We start from the raw sequence: 19,452 nt of genomic DNA, 5'->3' as shown, positions 1-19,452 counted from the left end.
AGATCTGTTGAACATCAACACAAATTATGTTGAAATCCCTTTATGCCCCACTGGGTATTTAGCAGTTTAAACCTGCACTTACCTTAAGATACTGCTGAGCTATGTTGCATATAATTACCTTTGATGTCACGTTGGTATGTTTGCTGTGAGAGGATAGGGATAAAATTTAAATACAGCCGTTTTGTATCGCAGGCCTCTGTCACCCTGGGCTCAAAACATGCTCCTAGATTGGCTGTAATAAGACGTATTGCAAAACTGCTAGCAGTACTATTATGCCACTTTTTTCAATTGTCAGAGTGAATGGTCCTCCACAAAACTAAGAGTGCTGAACTGATGCAGACAAAAACCATTTTTCTAGGTGAACTGTTTATTTGTAACCAAACATCTGTGTAAATGTACAACCATTTGTAGTTTGAGAACATCAGAAACTTAAAAACTATTGCACAGTACAAACTTCCTGCAGCTTGACACCATAACGAAATTGAATACTGAAGGTGTAGTATGTGTGGCCTTCAAGTAAAACACATTTCCCAAAAGAAATAAATTTAAAAAAATAAATACCTAAATAAATAAATGTAGAAGCAGACTGACATGACTGTCAATAAGAACACTCAAAAAGGTACTTGCTTTCTCTATTAGGGAGCCAGTGGTACTATTACCATGGCACGATTTGCTTGAGCCCACCGCACTCAAATGAGACCTGATATGCAGGGTGGTTATCTTTAAGTTTCATGGAATTTATTAAACACGGACTGTTGCAGCTAACATAATTCTAGATACAGAGTGCCAAACATTACTTGCATGAGAAATCAAGACACCATAGTCAGCTGATTAAGAAAAACTCAGTTCCTAATAAAGTTTTTACGAATTGTAGACGGTAATTTTACAAGGTGTATGCACTAAGAACGAACTTCCAGAATGACACCAGTAACGAGACACATGCCATCAAACTGGCTGTAGAAATGCACTGCTGTAGCACTTTTTTGTTAACAAAACGCACTGTTATGCATTGAAGCACAAAAGTAACCGGAATGCCCATGTATTTCTCTCACATTTATGAAAAAATCTCGCAGCTGGTAACACCCTGGAAATTAATTTCAAGTGAATATGTCTTTCAACCTCACTGGCTACAATTTGCAAACTGAAATATGTGCCGTGATGTTTAAGTGAATTAATAAATTTATGAGAATCAGTTTAATGTTTCCATTTCTTGTGCTAGTAATGTCCACCTCTGAATAATCCAGCTCAAGAAGAAAAATTATGCTACCTGGCACAGACAACTTTAAAAAAATCTGTAAAACTGAAAAAGGACCACTGTACAATCCTTATTTGTTGGTTGAATAGTGTGTGCCAATTTCAGTAAACCTTACATACTTCTGAAATATGGCAATCACAATAAGTGATGCTTATGGGAGCAGTTTATTATGCTGCATTGCTGTTGCATGATACAGTTGCGTTTTCTGCCATGATAACGTTCCTGCGCAGGTCATTCCATATCAAGCGACTTATTCATATTAACTACTTCAGATTTTTATATGAAAAAAAAAACTATTAGTGATGTGCTGGAATAAAACAAAGTTACTCCTTTTGTGAGTTCAATTTTATTCACTGTCACAAAAAATAACGAAAGAATTCAGAAAAAGATATGGTTTCATGCAAACATGAAAGGCACATCATTGCCATGACCGGAGATTTTTTGTTGCATTTTAAATTTAAGCCGACTTATACCTAAGAATTTTTACTCATGTATTTTAGATAGCAATAAACCATGTTTACAAAGCTATGTAAAATGCAGTTTTTACTGAACTCTGACAATGGCGCAGATGCACTTGCAGGTGTGCGATTCCATGCCGAATCGACCAGTGTTTTTTGACACCACACATATAGCTGAAACATTGCCATGTGTTTACTAGAGTTCAAAACTCGTTGCCCACTTTTATTAATTTTTGCCAGATATTTTGTAGCATTTTGGTGACAGTTTAGTTTTCCTGCTCAGCTGAGCTAGAGGACATCAATCAACATTCTTTTTCAAATGCACATTGTATTGATCGAGGCCTTCAAATGGTGTGCGTGCAAATACGGTGAAGTGATGCAACTGCCAAAATAGCCAATTTTTCAAATATTTGAATACTTCAATTGCTTTTGGCACCGGCAAAAATGAGTCAAATTGCAATCCGTTAGATTTTTTTTCGTAACGAAAAATTCACAGGACAGAACTTAAATACAGAATGGTAGCCCAAGTGACATAGTATAGCAAAAAAATATGTGCAGCTTTGAAGGTTCAGCTGATCGCCTGTAAAAAAAAACAAATTCTAATCTTTTGCAAGAAGCTTCATGTTGAAGGAAAAAACAGCTTTCGTAGTTGGCCAAAAAATATGTGATACATTATTGGATAGCTCTACATGTCTACTATGCATGTGTGAAGTTAAAGAAGGCATTATTTTTAAATGCGAGAAATTCTTTTTTGAAATTTTGTCAGCACCGACTTTTCTCGGATGTGCGCACAGCTTGCCGGCTGGGAATGCACACGACAAAGCTGGCTTTGTCTCCACACAGATGACAGAGAAGCGGTGTTAGGGTCTGCATTTTATTGCCAAGGGCCACATGCTCTAACGCAACGAGGCTTGTGTTTGGTGTGGGCCAGGTAAACCATACAGCCATTGCACATAAACTATCAATACAAGGTCTGTTAGAAAAGTATCTGACCTTTGGCTGAAGAAAAAAAAACTGGCATAACTGGAGCGTTAGAAACCTAATCACCCTCAAAGTAGTCCCCTTGGGACTCCAGTCACTTCTCCCAGCAGTGCTGCCATTGTTAGAAGCATTCCGAGAAGGCCTCTTTCAGAACGGAGTTTAGCTCAGCTGTCGTTGCAGCCATAATGTCTTCTCTTGTCTGAAATTGCGCTTCTTTCAATGGCCTCTTGATTTTGGGAAACAGCCAGAAATCGCAGGGGGCCACATCAGGAGAGTAAGGAGCCTGTCGAACTACAGGAGTCTGGTTATTCGCCAAAAAAGTCTGAATCAAGTGCGAGAAAAGCATTGTCGTCATGGATGCGCCAATTTCCTGTTGACAACTTCGGTATCTTGCGCCACACAGCATCACAGAGGCCATGGAGGACATCCCTGTAGTAGTCTTTAGTGATTGTTTGACCCTGTGGTGTGTACCCGTGGTGTACCACACTGCGGAAGTCAAAGAAAGCAGCCAGCAACACTTTAACGTTGATGCGCACTTAGCGGTCTTTGGTTAGTGACGTGTAATGCTTCCACTGTAATGACTGGGATTTGGTTTCCGGATCGTAAACATACCCCCAAGACTTGTCACCAGTGATTATGGTGTTCATGAAGTTGGGGTCACTGTTTGTGGAATCCAGCATGTCTGTGAGACTTCAACACGAAGTTGCTTTAGCTCCATCATGAGCAGTTTGGGAACGAATTTCGGTGCAACTCTCTTCATGGCCAAATCTTCAGTGATAATGGAATGTGGATAAAATGTGCTGATGCCCACCTCTACCACAATTTCTTGGATAGTCACACGACAGTCCCGCATCACCACGGGGTTCACTTCGGCAATGACCTGGTCATTTCGGCATGTTGATGGCCGACTGGAGCATGGCTCGCTCTCCACCGATGCGTGGCCGTCTTTAAACTGGTTGTACCACTCCTTAATCTGTGTGCTGCTCATAGCATAGTCACCAAAAGCAGTCTGAATGTTCGGAATGGTTTCCACTTGGCTGTCGCCCAGTTTCTGGCAAAATTTGATGCAGTAGCACTGCTCCAGTCACTCCGCCATTTTCCTTGCAATAAAAAACCGACGAGAGCACTGTGTACTACCTCATTCAAATGCTGCGTCCCAGCAAGTCACGCTATTGGCAGGCAGGAAAAAATTCGTGCATGCGCACAAAGGTTCAAGGGCGGCTGATGAAAATGCACTTGTTACATATTCATCAGGTGTTCGTAAAAAAAGGTCAAATACTTTTCTAAGAGACCTCGTACGTATTAAATACGTGAGGGAATCCTGCAGTGCTAAAAGATATGGTTCGTGCAGTTTACAAAAAGAAATATCAGCTATTATGTAGACAGTAAATCCAGAAAGAGCACTGATATTGTTTATACAAAGCCTTTAAAAGGGCATGTCGCAGTGCAATGCAACATAGAGGGAGCAGGACACTTTGTGCCCTGCTCCCTGAAGCCCAATGACGATGCAAGTAGAAAACACCTTCATAATTAGGACTGAAAACCTACATGAGTACGAACAAATTCTTGTGGTGTTGTTTGCTACCACTGTTTTAGAGCCGGAACATGCTCATCTATAAGTCATATGTGCCATGTTTAGTCTGATGTGGTCAGACACCATTGGCAACCACTTCTTGTGTTCATGTTAAAAAAATACGAATTGAGACTGCAGCTGCAGCGCTAGACGTCACCTGCCTTCGCAATGATAAAAAAGGCAGTCAGTTTGTTGAATAGTTCTTGTGGCTAATTATATTAACAATATTTCCTTACTAGATGACATGGCTTCATATATTTATGCTATATTTATGCTGTATGTGTGATCCACAAATCAACATTATAAAAAATAATTTATCGCACTTAAACAATAATACCTTTTTGTTACTTGTCACATGTATAGCAGACATGTAGGGCTGTGTAACGATGGGCGACATATACTTTTGTGCCAACCACCAAAGCTAATTTTTTTACCTTCAACACGAAGCTTCTTGCAAAAAATTTGAACTTTACAGTTTTTTAGCTGATCATCTGAACCTCTAAGGCTTGAAATATTTTGCAGCTATCCCAAGTCAACCAGTCTGATTTTATATTTATTTTGTGCCTTCTGTATTTCCCTATGTTAGAAGAAAATTCAAACTTTGCAAATTTTGGCACTCACACCACTTCAGTCTCTTGACATGAACACCATCTGAATATTTGGATCATACAATTTCCCTTTCAGAAGAAACGTGTATCAGTGCCTTCTAGCTTAGCTGGGCAAGAACAATAAATTTTTGCCAAAGTTCAAAAAAATTTTTGCGAAGGAAAATAAATGGGGAGCAAGAGTTTGGAGCTTCAACTATATCTGTGATGGTCAAAAGAACGTTGGTTGGTTGCCCTAGAACGACTCAAGTGTATGTACGAAAGCAAATTTTCTCATTGTACCTACTCAAAATCAAGCAAACTTGAAATGGTTTGCCATAATGGAACAGTTCTTGACAAAATTGGGTGGTTTGGCATGAAATGGCTTAAGATACTTAAAAAATATACTAATAAGGAAACACTTTCCTTACTAGAACCATACCAAAAACTAACATAAAAATGTAGTGAACTATAACAAAGCACAGCACTTGTATTCTGGATTGAGCAATCCAATGTGGACCTCTCAGGAGACTAGCATAATTAACATAAATAAAATTAACATAAAAATGTGAAGGCATAGAAAGGCACAACATTTGTAAGCTCATTTGAGAAATCCAAATTGGGCCCTTCAGGAGACTAACACAGAACATAAAAATGTCGAGAGTTACAAAAGCACAACACTTGTGTTTTGGTTTGAGCTGTCCAACTTGGGCTCTTGAGAGGTTATTGGTCCCATGCGAGAAGCGAGGCCACAGTTCTTTACATAGGGCATGTTGGTACCAGGCAATTTGCGACACGTGAAGCCTGCAAAAACAAGAAGCCAGAACAAGTTTTAAAAAGCACCTTCAAATGCAAAAGAATGGCATGCAATCTGCCCTCGTTATAACGAAATTGATTTATGTATTTGTGTTGCTTTAGTCCAACTTTCCACGGGTACAGCTTTACAGCATGACCATTTAAATTTATTCAGTGCGGCACAGGACTCCACTAAGTGTCAAATGCAGGAAAGGGCAAAGAGGAACAAAACACTGTAGCAAAATAACTTTATGAATATCCTCAATGTCAAAGATGTGAGCTTTGCTTGCTGAGAAACGAAATGGTGAAACAAATTCATGTCGTTCATAAATAAACCTGAACTGACAACTAAAATTATTTCTTGTAACTTTCATAATTAAAATTTGCTGCACTTCACTGTGCTTTTCCATGCTCCAAATACGATACTGTCATGTCACTACAACTGAGTGTAGCTTCATTTGATGTTAGGTTTCCTGAGTTCACATGCAATCGGAATGTACTTCTCGCCTTACAATGACTTAAGACTTTCTACATTAAAGAAGACACTGCTTATAGTGAAGTATGTTTTCTGCCTCGACGACTCAATTACTGTTCTAACGAGGATTCCGTGTAGTGCACCAAGCTGCTTAGCATGACACATGCAGAATGTGACAGAGACGAAGAAATGCCGTCTTTTAAGAGCCATATGCGATAGGACTGACTTCTTTAACCCTTTTAGGGTTCACTGCCGTACATCTGTGGCTGTGATGGAACGTTCTGAAAAAAATTTGCCTTTTCAGAACAAAGTGTTGCCTAGCATCCCACTGGAGGTGCTGCAACCTTCTGAGACTTCTAGAAAATATTCTTATAGTGCTGTCGCTCCTTGGGTTTCTCCAAAACTGATTTTTCACCTAGCTCCTTGGTGTCTGTCATTGCAGTAATTTGGGAGTGTTGCCACAAGTTTTTTGTAAGTTTCATTACACAAAAAAATTATGCTGCTTTATCCTGCATAAAAAAATAAAACATGTAAAACTGCAAATACTGAAATGGTATTGCCACTTTATTGTTATTTAAAAATATTATTTACCAGTTTATTTTCTCGGAATGTCACTCTGAAGAACTTAAATCTGCAATAAAAATATTAAGGGTGCGCGAAAAGTGATTTTTGAGGCTGAACCGAATAATGCTAGAAGCAAATCAAATAATGGATAGTTTCTGAATAATGAACAGCTGATATCACAATTAATGTAAGATGAGGCTCACATCCTAGTATTATTAAAGTTAGCAAGTTTCTGTCATTGTTATGTTATGAAAAGCTGTTTATTAAAAGCACAAATGGAGCAGCAGAAAGTTTCGTCACATGCACAGGACTCTTCAGTAAGCATAAATGATTGCTGTACAGCCTCTAAAGTACAGCTACTGAAGTAACGTAGCCTGGTCTGCTATTAGAAGTTGTTACGTTTTATGTCTACACTATGTTATTGGAGGCGAGAATTTACCATACTTTGGCTCAAATTTCATGTTTTATTGGTGTTTCGAAATATTAGAATACTCGCATTTACAAATAGTGACCATTCAAAGACTAAATTGAATAGGACACTATTCAATTCGAAAGTTTTGAGCATTTGCACACCACAAAAAATACATAACTCCTAAATTAGAGAGGCATATTTCTCCCCAAAATGTGATCCTCAACGGGCTAAACAAGAGTGACAGAAAAGCCCATTCATCTTTTTGATTAATTTAAGCCCATAATCTACTTGGCAATGGTTCATAATAACCCTGTTAACAGGTAGGTGAAGTAAGGAAGCAGGAATCAATTCTAACAATTTCAGAATGGGAGTAGTGGACATGTCCGATGGTCTGTAAGAAGCTTTATACATTAGGCCCCAAGAGCCTATTCTCAATTTATTGAAGTATATGGGGAAAAGCCACATAAATATTTTTTTCATATCTTAGAATACACATAAATATTTTTTTCATATCTTAGAATACAAAGTGATAAAGTGTGCGTTAATAAATACGAGTCATAGGTTAAGTGCTTAGAATGAGTAAGCGCCCACTAAACGTAGTACTGTTGACAGCAATGCTTGCAACTCTGTCCCTGTTGTTTCTTTGATTGAAACAACCAAAAGAAAATTGCCACACCACTCAGGTTCCCTCTGCTAAAAGGCTGCTGTCTGGCATCACATGGACCTCCTTCAATATAGGAGCAACCTTAATTCAATGTGGTCTGTTAAAATTGGTGAAACTACTGTTTCACATCTCAGAACCTAGAGAGCTGTTTTAACTTCTGCAATTTGGTGAACATGCTCCTGCTCGAGCTGAGCAGTAACCACACTAGAGCATACCTTCTCCGCAATTCGCGTATTAGAATAACTTTTCAGGCTAACATGTCCTCCATGCCAATAGATTTGGAGCGTGCTTCACAGACAACTATTCCTTGCAATGACAGCCAAGTAACACTGCTAATGGGCAAATGCAGCTCATTTTATGTGGTGGAGCCTCTAAAAACTTTCAGCAGTGAAGGCAGCTTTTAAATTTTAGAAGCATTTGAGTATGGCGGCATTACGCACTTAAGATCGTACGAACAGTCAATCCAAATAGTAGGCTATTGTCGCATACAATTGCACACATGGGCTACTTGAAAGTCGTTTGTTATGCCAATGGCAAGTTCATAATTCTAGAAAAAAATGTGAATGTAAAAATGCAACCAGACAGGATATGTGGTACTTGCCTATAACAGCACTGACCCTGGTGGGGTCAAGAGCCTTTTTTGCCCCTTGGTGTTATTTCCAAAGCCCAAATGGCCCATGAGCTCCTCCTCTGTGAACACATGGTGAAGCAAGGCCCTTGCAAACTTTCCTGGTCTACCATGGCAGGCCATGGTAAACTGTGCCAGGATAACCTTCTCAATGTGCACTCCTTCAACCTATGTGAACCTGCATGTTTAAGTAAATGTTAGCAAAACAGTTTTAAGCATTTCAAGCACATTCACACAACAGCCCTACTGCAAATAAATTACAAAAGTACCTGTTGCAAATCTAGATTGCTAAACTTGACTTCTTACAAGCTTCTTATGCTGTCTGGACGCCACATGTTTCAGAAAAACAATCCAGCACAAACAAGAATAATAAGCCAAAGTATCCAAACATATAGTACTTGAAAAAGGGGAGTACCAGCGAAACACAAATGACACGCACACAAGGAAACGGCATTAGACACGGACGGACGTTGGGACGGACCAGCGTCCGCCCCTGTCTAACGCCTTTTACGTGTGTGCGCGTCCTTTGTTTTGCTGGTACCCCCCTTTTTCAAGTTCATCACGCACCAACTGGCCCAAGAGCTTGCGCTAATGCACATCTAGTACTATTTATTGTGATTACCATATTTAGGATACTTCATATTTTCAGGTGTTTGTCTCTATTTTCCCATCCAATTGTGTCAATAGGTAGTCCATGGTCTAATGGGGAGATTGGGCTGCTATGTTAAGGGAAGAGTTCAAAATCAACCGTTGGAACAGCTTGGGTGACTGGGTATGCGACCCTGGGCATATGCCACTTTTCAATGAATCTCCTTCCCGCTATCTTGGGCAACTGCTGCTGCTTGTGTTGGCAAGCAGCATTAGGAGCTCAAAGAGGGACATGATTGTCGATCATTACTAAGATTACCACTACACGTCACGTTAGCTTGCTGTGCTGCAGAAGTAATATGCGAGATTCCACTCCACTATATGAAATGTACATAAGCTGCAAGGACAGTATGTGCCAACCACCACCTCAATTAAATTAATCGACTCGCAAAGCACAGGCTGCACAAGATCACGGAGTGAACTCAGAAGTTTGTGGACAGTCAGTTGATGTCCACGTCAGGGACCTCTAGGGAAACCCAGTCATTTCCTCGATGTGCATCATCGTGCCGTCATACATTGTATTACAATTCTGTCTGTCTCGTACCACCGTTCTAATAGTCATCATGTATCACCACAATTCAAAATATAAATAGACACTTATATCTACTCTTTATTTAATCTTTATGGAGAATACTTTGAGCATGAGTTTTTGCAAACATCATGAATTCTACAGCTTAAAGGTGCACTAAAGCAAAATTAAATTAATTAAATTCTGGCGTATTAAGTGCCAAAACGATAATCTGATGTTTAGGCACGCCTTAGTGGGGAACTCTGGACTAATTTTTACCAAATCAGGCTGCAAGGTACCTGGGCAGTTTTGTATTTCACCTCCATCAAAATGCGGCTGTTTGATCCTGTGACCTCGTGCTTAGCGGAGCTGTGCCAACACCCCTAAGCAACTACGGCATGAAAGCACTAAAGAGAAAAATTATTTTAGATGTATCTGTACATGACCTTCCTACAATTCAAGAGATTCACTCATACCGTGACAAGAGGCTGAGTAAACTGTAAAAGCAGCAAGAGGAAAGATTGGTGGCAGTGCTGCCTTGAAGTTACCACACCCGCTTGCTGTGACGTCATGGATTTTGATGATGTCTGTTGAGGTGTAGCAATTTTTTTTACAAATAAAGATGTTCTTCATCGTATTCCAAAAACCCAAAATAAAAAGCGTCAGGAACTTTTACAGAACCAATACAGCCCAAGTTTGAAAAAATACTTGGAATCCATGATGTGACAATGAGGTGTCAGCACAAAGATTTTGGGGCGATACTCAGAAAATTGAACTTTGAGCTTTATTTTCTCTAATAATCAAACAACTACCAAGAAAGTTACAGAAGTAGTTATTTAAGACGATGCTTTATTTTAAATTCATTTAAGGTGTCATTAGTGTCCCCTTAATACAAAACAAGGAATGCACTTGGCTGCGTAATAGGTTAACATGCATCACTGGTTCTCATTAAGGTAGGATTATCAGTATAGCAAAGGGCATGCACTGGCTGCTCCAGAGGGGAGCCCTTCCACTTTCCCTCAACCTCCCAATTTCCAATTTCTTTATGAGCAGTGATGCAATTTCTGTATCTTAACGAGACATAATGCCAAGGAGATTAAAAATGCCATGCTGGCTACAGCATGTGGTGACCGGCACTTCACACCGTCCAGCTCGGCATCAATCTTTTTGGAATTTGGCCCTTGAAATGCAGAAAGCCCCGATCGCTGCTCGTTCTTCAGCCAACTTTCTCAAAGGGTGCTGCTGTTCTGGTTTGATACCTCTAGCTGTGCACTGCTGTATGACGTAGGTCATAATACCTTCGTTCTGGTAAAACTAGAAAGATGTGCACTCTAGTTAGTTAGAGGGGCGTTCAGAAACTTAGTGTGCACTAATGTCCACACTAAGTTTCTGAACGCCCCTCTCATATCAGGCATATACACTGAAAACGGCACATTCCGCGTTTAATATGTTCACAAGTGACAATGAAATTCACTCCCAGTCCCGGTGCAGTTGCAAAGTCTTTAAGCTGAGTGCTTAAAGGCACCATGTCTCCTAATGAAGGCACTCTGCACCAATTGATCACTGGAGCAAATGCGTTGCAGTTGCATCAGCAATGTTGTTGTTTTTTCTGCTTCCTGCAATACATTTTCACGGTATCACTGTATTTGATCATCGTGACGCTACAGAATGGATGGCCAAAGAATTCACTTATACCGTTCCAGCTGGGGCCTCTCCCAGCTCATTTTGAATCTGAAAAAAGATGTCACTATTAAAACGTGAAGCCACGATGCAGCAAAAGCGACAATCAAAAGAGCTACATGGACCATTAGGCTGACATAAATGGACGGATACAAATGACTAGTCATTGAATACACTAAAGTGTGGCCGCTCTTGCCAATGGCAGTGTGAGCTTGCCAAAAAATTTATTTCACATTCCTCTAGTTACTTTAACCATTATTTCCACGCATCTACTTAACTGTTATGGCCACATATTAAAGGCAGCTCCTTCATATAAAACCAGTGTTACATTCTTTTACTCCCCGTCTACCTGATGCTACTGAAGTTTTGCTTACTCTCAAAGAAAGAATTTCACAGAACTGCTCTTTCGACAAAGCATTATTCTAAGCTTGTGGCAAAGCGTCGTGATTTAGTTCACAACGATGCGCTCCCCTTTCAATCTGTTCACTCTATAGTGCTCTGATTCAAAGCAAAAATTGCTTTTCGACATAACTAGCTACTTCTATAGTCACAAGAAACAATGCTAATTATTGATGTTTATGTTGCCGATAACGTATACATGCCGCCTCGAAACACAGTGGGACGACAACGCAGATATGCCAGGCATCTCGTTCCTTTACTGATTTTGAAACTATTGTTAAATCAGTTACTGAAGTGCGAAAAGCTACAATTTCACGAAATTACATTATTTTGAATGTTGTAGGACCTGGAGTGCCATGAAATCTGCCTTTCCGTGAATGCAAAGAGCGCCTACGCGAAGCCGTTTGGGCGAAGCACTCGATGGCGACGAACGGAGATGAAAAAATAAAGTTGAATGCGCGCGACCTGGGGGAAAACAAAACGCACGCGGTTGGCAAGGCGTATAAGTCGATGATTTCGCAGCACTCTGTGGCATCAACCCTATTGTATCTCACGTATCGCATGTACACCCTTGAAATTCTTTATTATTATTGCGCGACAGCCTCCTCTGTGTTTTCCGATCGCGCGAACATCGGCCGCACGGCGTGTCAGATAGTGGCCTTGAAGCACCGCGGAGTCACTCGATCCTGAAGGGAACAGCGCAACAGAATACACTTTCGCCAATCCCACCGCACCCCCCCCCCCCCCTTTTGCTGAAAGCTCGCTCACACGCCTTGTACTAGCGTGGCGCAAACGAAATATCTTCGATTACAGTACAGATCGGATGGTTTCACGTCGCATTGTTTTGCGCTCATTAATAAGGCTAACTCAATCGGTGCTCGAACACCGTATCAGAAATCATGGCGTACAACATGCCCTGTTTTAGGTGGCACCACATAGCTGCCTTACGTCACCACAAGCGGAGTGTAAAGTTAAACCAGGACAAAACTCCACGTTATCTACCACAAATCTAGTGCTGTACAACCCATTCTCGCAACGGAAGGATAGTACTAGGAATGAAAACTAGAAAAGACGCGCGCGGAAGACACGCACAAGCGCTGAAATCATTTCCCCGCTTCCGTTCACCGCGTCGCAATGGACGAACAAGGGGAATTCGAAACACTCACTCACCCTTGATGTCGCTGAGTCGGAGGCGATCATGGCGATCTTCGAGGCAACAAGTCCATAAAAAGCGAGCAACACGCAGGAATATTCCAAAGATGTCACAGCGAAGCACACAAAGAACACAGAAAACGCAGGAAACTCTCAAGCTAACGGCGTGCACGAACTCGCCGGAATGCGCCAAGCAGCAACATCGCAAACGCGCAATCATACATGTACACTCATACAAATACACGCTTATATTATCATAAATTGTACCATTGGATAACAAATTATGTAATCTCTTGTTATTACTGAACAATTGTGGCGATTTGCAAGTGTATAAAAGTTTTTTGCTTCGCTTTTTTGATGAACTACTTTCTTTAGCGCAGTAACGCTGTGCACCGGCCGGAGCTAATGGCATGCGCGGGAAAAGGCGCCAAATTCAAACGTCACAAACGCCGCGCTAATTTGTGCGCGCAAAGTTTTCGTCGTTTGGATTTAAAAGAAAAAAAGTAATGCGTGCCGCAACCATGCGAACTGAACTATTGACCAGAAAAGTACAGAAACGTCGCTGTTTGTGCTTCTTATTTCGACGTCATGGCAAACTGCGGGCGGTCTGTCGTCCCATTCTTTAAACATTTGTGCGTGTGCTGCTGCGCTGTGCGATTTGTCACCGAGAACGTATAGCAGCGCAGATTGTGCTTGGTGGCCGAGCAGATTCCGAACACATTCGCCAGCACCCCGTCTAGGTCACAGAAAAGAATTTGGCCTCCATGTGAAATATGAGCACCATGTCGTACATATCGGCCAAGCTTTTCGTTTCGTTCTGTATAGCGCGCTAACGGGTAAGCGAAACGCACTCTGTAAAAACGATGTTCACTCCTTTCTCCGCCGCACCCACCGTGGTGGCATAGTGGCTGAGCTGTTGCTCTACTAACCCGAGTGCTTGGGATCTAATGCCGGCCGCGGCGGCTGCATTTCGATTGGGGTGAAATGCAAAAACTACCGTGTACTGTGCGTTCGGTGCAGGTTAAAGGACCCCAGATGGCAAAAATAAATATGGCGTTTCTTACTACGGTGCGGCTCATAATCAAAGCGTGGTTTTGGCACGTCAAACCCCAGACTTGAATTTTGTTAACGTTCTCCGCCACCTTGATCATATTTAACATGGAGGCATGCAATGCCGTTTCCTAACACACAGCCAGGGCACTGGCCCCTTATAATGGACGCCGATGGAAATGCAGGATGCGTCCAATCATCGGTTGTAGGGACGTTTGTCTTCTGAAACTGCATATATATATATATATATATATATATATATATATGCAGGGTGTTTCTGCTAACTTTAGGCCGAGTGTAAACTCTATGACGACGCGACTAAATGCATGTTGCTCCCTTTGGTATGTAGCGTGTCGCGCTATTTGTGTATTTTTGCTTAATTAGCTAATTAGGCAAGCATAATTAACCAACTTCTGAAGCAAGGAAGTTAGGAAAGAAATTCCAATTAGAAAGTTGCAGAGCTGTTGGCAACACGTCCGAATAAACAGTTTCTGTCTTTCTATCTGTTAAGTATTATTGTTTTTCAGCTTACTGCGGATGCTCGCGAAATAGAAAAAGCACCACGTGACATATGCCCACCTGCGAGTCGTGATTGCACTGCTCCTAAGCCTTCTGCGCACAAACGAAAACATGCCATTTAACTGGTGTGAACACCCGTCTGCTTATCGCCATCATGAACCGCAGCGAGGGAAGCACGTCGCTGGCGTCAATACCACAGCCAACGCCTTCGTCACTGCCCTGTTGCCTTTTAAGCGGCAACACACCCTGCTCGATGGTATGCTCGTTTGGGAGCGCTGCAAGCACGGCGCGCAAGCGGATATGTCAGGTGATATTTTTTCTATTTCACGGGCATCCGCAGCAAGCTGAAAAACACTAACACTTAATAGATAGAAAGTGAGAAATTGCCTAATAGGACGTTTTGCAAAGTGCTCTAGAGCTTTCTAATTAGAATTTTTCGCCTAACTTTGTTCCTTCAGAATGGCTAATTTTCTTGACTAATTAACTACTTAGGAAAAATACAAGAATAGCGTGACACGTACAAGAGTGAGCAACATGCATTTGGTCGCATCGTCTTATGGTGCATCGGCATATTTTTAAACTCTGAGTAAAGTTAGCTGAAACACGTGTATATACGTCTATGGTTCAAGTAACGTGAAACAACACCCTGTATATATGCAATGGTGATCAAGTGACCAGTAAAGCAACATATATGTGCAAAAGACGCACACATATATATGTGCGTGTGTTTTTCACATGTACTTCGAAACTCAATATTGCTCGTGACTCAATTTTATTCAACAATAAGTTAACAGCATTTAGTCAACGACTTTATCGTTGGAAACTACTCAACAATGGTTCAATAGTCAATACTATTCAACAATATGTCAAGAGAATTTAGTCAACGACTTCATTGTTGAAAATTACTCAATATTGGCTCAATAATACTCAATACTATTCAACAATATATCAACAGAATTTAGTCAACGACTTTATTGTTGGAAACTACTCAACAATGGCTCAATAATACTCAATACTATTCAACAATATATCAAGAGAATTTAGTCAATGACTTTATTGTTGAAAACTGCTCAACAATGGCTCAATAATACTCAATACTATTCAACAATATACCAACAGAATTTAGTCAACGACTTTTTTGTTGTGAACTGCCCAACAATTTTACTCTTGAATTATTACCTGTGGTTTCAATAATTGTTGAGGTATTGTTGAAAGGCTATTGAGTCAACAATTCGTCAACAATATGCCAACAACTTTTCAACAGTCATTTTCATAAGGGTAGACCGTCTGACCAATAGAAGCAACTAACTGAGCATGGTATATTGAAGAAACACTAGCGTGAAATCAGTTTTCGAAGTTCGCAGCTTGCTGTTCGTGGCCACTTGGCGTTCGTGGTTTGCTCTTGCACAGCTGCTATATTGACTTCGTGTTCAAAGATTATGCGGCTTCTCTTGTAAATGGCTTTGCCCAGATGCTATAGTTTCTTAGAATAACGGGGTCTATTCGTAGCGCTGATCACTTAGTCCGAGCAGCGATTGCGATCTAACTAAAAGAATGACGCTTCTATGGGATTTTCTGGCTTTTCGTGGCCCACCCCGCTCCTTCATCAGGCTGAAAAATATCCGGGACCACCATAGCAACCGTTCATAGCCAAGACACTCGTATTTAAATCGATGCTATTGAATATAAATTATGCCGCAAAATAAGATAAGCGGAAGTATAACTAAAAAGACGTGGCAAAAAAATATTTCGTCGTAACGGGTGCGCTCGTCTGTTTAAAAGCAACGACTGCGCAGAGCGCCACTCCACCCACCGAGTAAGGACGGCATTAAAAACGATAACATATCTACAACAACAATGACGGCAAGTGTGTTTATTCGGAGCTTAAAACTCACATAGATGTCGTCATTTATTTCGCAGGAATGCTGGCGAGGTGTGTACAAACACGACGCAAACGGTGTCCTCTTCAAGTACTTTGCAAAAGGCTGCTGCAACTTCGCGAACTACTCTGTCCGTGGATTCGACGGAGTGACTTCATTTGAGACGTCCCGTTCGATACAGGGCAAGGTGATGCACTGAATCTGTAACACCCGTATATATGAGGGTTGATCCAGAATTAAGGTTTCCAAAGAGCACCATCCACACGGGAAGGTGAGAGGCGAAATAGGGCAACACTGCCGCGCACGGCTATTCCCCCACTCTCGATTCGCCCCGGACGCGCTTCGCTTCGCCGCTCGTTCTCGGCTCAGTAGCCGTCCGATATGGAGGTTCCATTGTTGATCGCGCCAAGTGCGAGATTCCTTCCGTAATTCACTTACGAAAGAAGGGACTCCACCCGTGGATATCCATCGTCCGTTGCCAGAGTAGTATGGCGACAAGTGTACGTCCGTTCAACACGTCCAAAAGTGGTGCAAAGAATGTAGTGCCGGTCAGAAGGAAGTCCACGATGAAGAACGGAGTGGAAGACAGTTTCGGCAACGGTTATCGAGATGGTCAAACGCGAAGTGCTTCAAAACAGGAAGCACCGTTGGTGAACTTGTTGCTCAGATTCTTGGGATTTCTTGCAGTACACTGGAAAGAGTTTTGACTGAAAAAGTGGGGTATCACAAGTGTTGTGCTCGATGGGTACTGCGGGGTTTGAGACCACATGGGGAAAAACGCCTTGACTGTGCTCGTCAGTTTCTTCAAAAGTGCCAAGAAGGAACGGTAGCGTCACCCAGAGTCACTAGTCGCAAAGAAGTTCAAACAAACTCCTTCTGCTAGCAAAGTCATGGCCAGTGTTTTTTGGGATCGTAAGGGGATATTGCTGATAGATTTCATGGAACGCCGCACAACAATCAACTCCGACAGTTATTTTGCAACACTAAGAAAAACTCAGGTGAGCTATCCTGAACCGACGGCGAGGACGACTGGCAGCCGGCGTAACGCGGCTTCATGACAACGCTAGACCTCACGTCTCCCGTCAAACCCAGGCACTTCAGACAAATTTTGGGTGTACTTTCATGCCCCACCAACCGTACAGTTCAGATCTTGCGCCTAGTGATTATCATTTATTTCCCAAGTTAAAGGAACATTCGAGTGGCCACCGCTTCCGGAGCGACGATGAAGTCAAAGAAGAGATGAAACGCTTCCTCAACGCGTTGGCGGTGGAGTACTAGGACATTGGGATACAGCAATTGCAGCCCCATCTACAAAAATGCGTAGAAAAAGATGGCGATTATGCAGAAAAATATAGGAAAGTTTCATCTTTCCATTATTATAAGTCTTTCTGAGAATAAACAATGTTGCCTATTTCTAAAATTGATGGGAACATTATTTCTGGATCAACCCTCGTATTTGCATCAATGGATTTAACTGTACGCCTATATGATCGGCAATACGTTCGTAGTGGATAAAGCGGCAGTCACATACTGACACGTGTACTTGTTTACTTTTTTTGGGTTTTTCAGCGTCTAACCAATGTTACCAGCAGGCGCGGGACGCGCCCGCCTGTATAGGAAGTTTCTCGAATATTATCGATGGTTATGTTCTCAACGAAGCTTGTATAATCTCATTGGATGTGAGACGCAAATTGTGTAGAACTTCCTGGTAGACACGCGGGCACCACCGGTTACTCTGGAACCTTCCATGACTGGTGTGTAAAAGCCAACGCGCTTCACCGGCAGATCATATTTAGACGATCGCCGACCGTGTTCGCCGCTTTCGCTGTGCACTGAGTGTTACGTGGTTTTCTGGGCCCAAGATCGCCCAATAAAAAGTTAGCTTCGTCATTCACAAATTTGCTGCTTTCTTCACCGTAAGTACCACGTGACAATATATTCACCCGCGCAAATCTTTGATATTGATACCGTGAACGTTTGACCACAGTTACAAAATTAATTTTTTTCTTCTTTTCTTTTTTTGAGGAAGGCTGCTGTACGGCACAGTATATATCAGAAGTAAAAAAAAAGAACGTGTCGTGCTGGAAGTGTAGTAACGCTCTCGATTGATAGGATCATGGCTCCACTTGCTGAAATCAGCGTAACGCGTATGTCAGAACGTCTTAGCCAGGGACTGATGTGCCGTTCGCCTGGGCAAGCCCGTAGCCCATAGGTGTGTTGTGCTAGGGCCGTACTATTGGGCCAAATAGCGTCAACATTGATGAAGCTACTTAGTCCGCGCACTTCGGTTCTTGTTTTAATGATATGTACGCCCCTGTTAAATGCCCATGGGGGCCTTCTACATAAAAAAATGAAAGGACATGTAGCCGAAATTTGTTACAATGTTGTAGCAAATTTTACGGCGATGGTGCTTCTCTAGTCAGGTTACTTGGCTAACGCGAATAGCGGTGCACATTCTGGAACGTACGTTCCAGAATGTGCCACAGCCACACAGTTATGGTGGAACGTATGATGTCTGTCCCAAGGTTAGTGCCAAGAACGTCTGCCAATAATGTAGTAAGAAAAAAAGCTTTCACATATCTTCATGAATACGGGAATCATCGAAATGCTTCCTAGCCTCCCATATTCCTATATGCTGAACCATGAAACATATAATAATTAAGGTTAAATAGGTTTGATCACATAGACACCCACAAATGATCTCCATTTAGACGACCTAGTCTGCAGATTGTCTGACACCGTATGGAAAATATATATATATTCTGAACCATCACAAATTTTATCAGTACGGTAATATTCACCATTTTCAAATTTGCAACGGGTTGGTACAAGCACAGTCTGACAATGGCCGCAACTTAAAGCAAATAATATTAATTGAAATGAGGTAGTGCCTATGAACCTTGCATTACATACAGCAGTTGTCCTATGGATCAATTCGCAGCCATTCACAGGTCATTCATATACATGGTTATTCCACACTCAGTCTCACGCCGGATGCTAGTTACAAACCATGCATGCTTGCACCTGCCAAAGCTTGTTCGATCCGTAGAACTCCAAGGTTAATGTAGTGTTGAACACGATTCTTGCTAAAGCTGGATTGCCCATTTATAGCATATCCAGAGGCATGTCCAATTTATGCCAGATTCTAATAACTCATGCCAAATCTGAATTATGGCCGTCAGCTAGCCCTTAGTGTTCCCATCAAACAAAGAATTATAGTCTGCATA

The 19,452-nt window shown here is 41.7% G+C and overlaps 1 long non-coding RNA gene across 1 annotated transcript; it reads right to left on the bottom strand.

Moving 5' to 3' along the window:
* Positions 1–349: 349 nt before the first annotated feature.
* LOC126530611 (uncharacterized) lies at positions 350–13,038 on the bottom strand. The gene is made up of 4 exons (XR_007599469.3): positions 12,795–13,038; positions 11,241–11,276; positions 8,363–8,567; positions 350–5,655 (listed from the first exon to the last, which is right to left on the bottom strand). It is a non-coding gene; the product is annotated as an uncharacterized lncRNA (long non-coding RNA).
* Between the last annotated feature and the right edge of the window lie 6,414 nt (positions 13,039–19,452).

Source organism: Dermacentor andersoni, chromosome 4 (genome assembly GCF_023375885.2).
Source record: "Dermacentor andersoni chromosome 4, qqDerAnde1_hic_scaffold, whole genome shotgun sequence".
In the NCBI taxonomy this organism is placed as follows: Eukaryota; Metazoa; Arthropoda; class Arachnida; order Ixodida; family Ixodidae; genus Dermacentor; species Dermacentor andersoni.
Note: the sequence above shows the minus strand (reverse complement) of the source record. Positions and strands in the feature narration are given on the sequence as shown.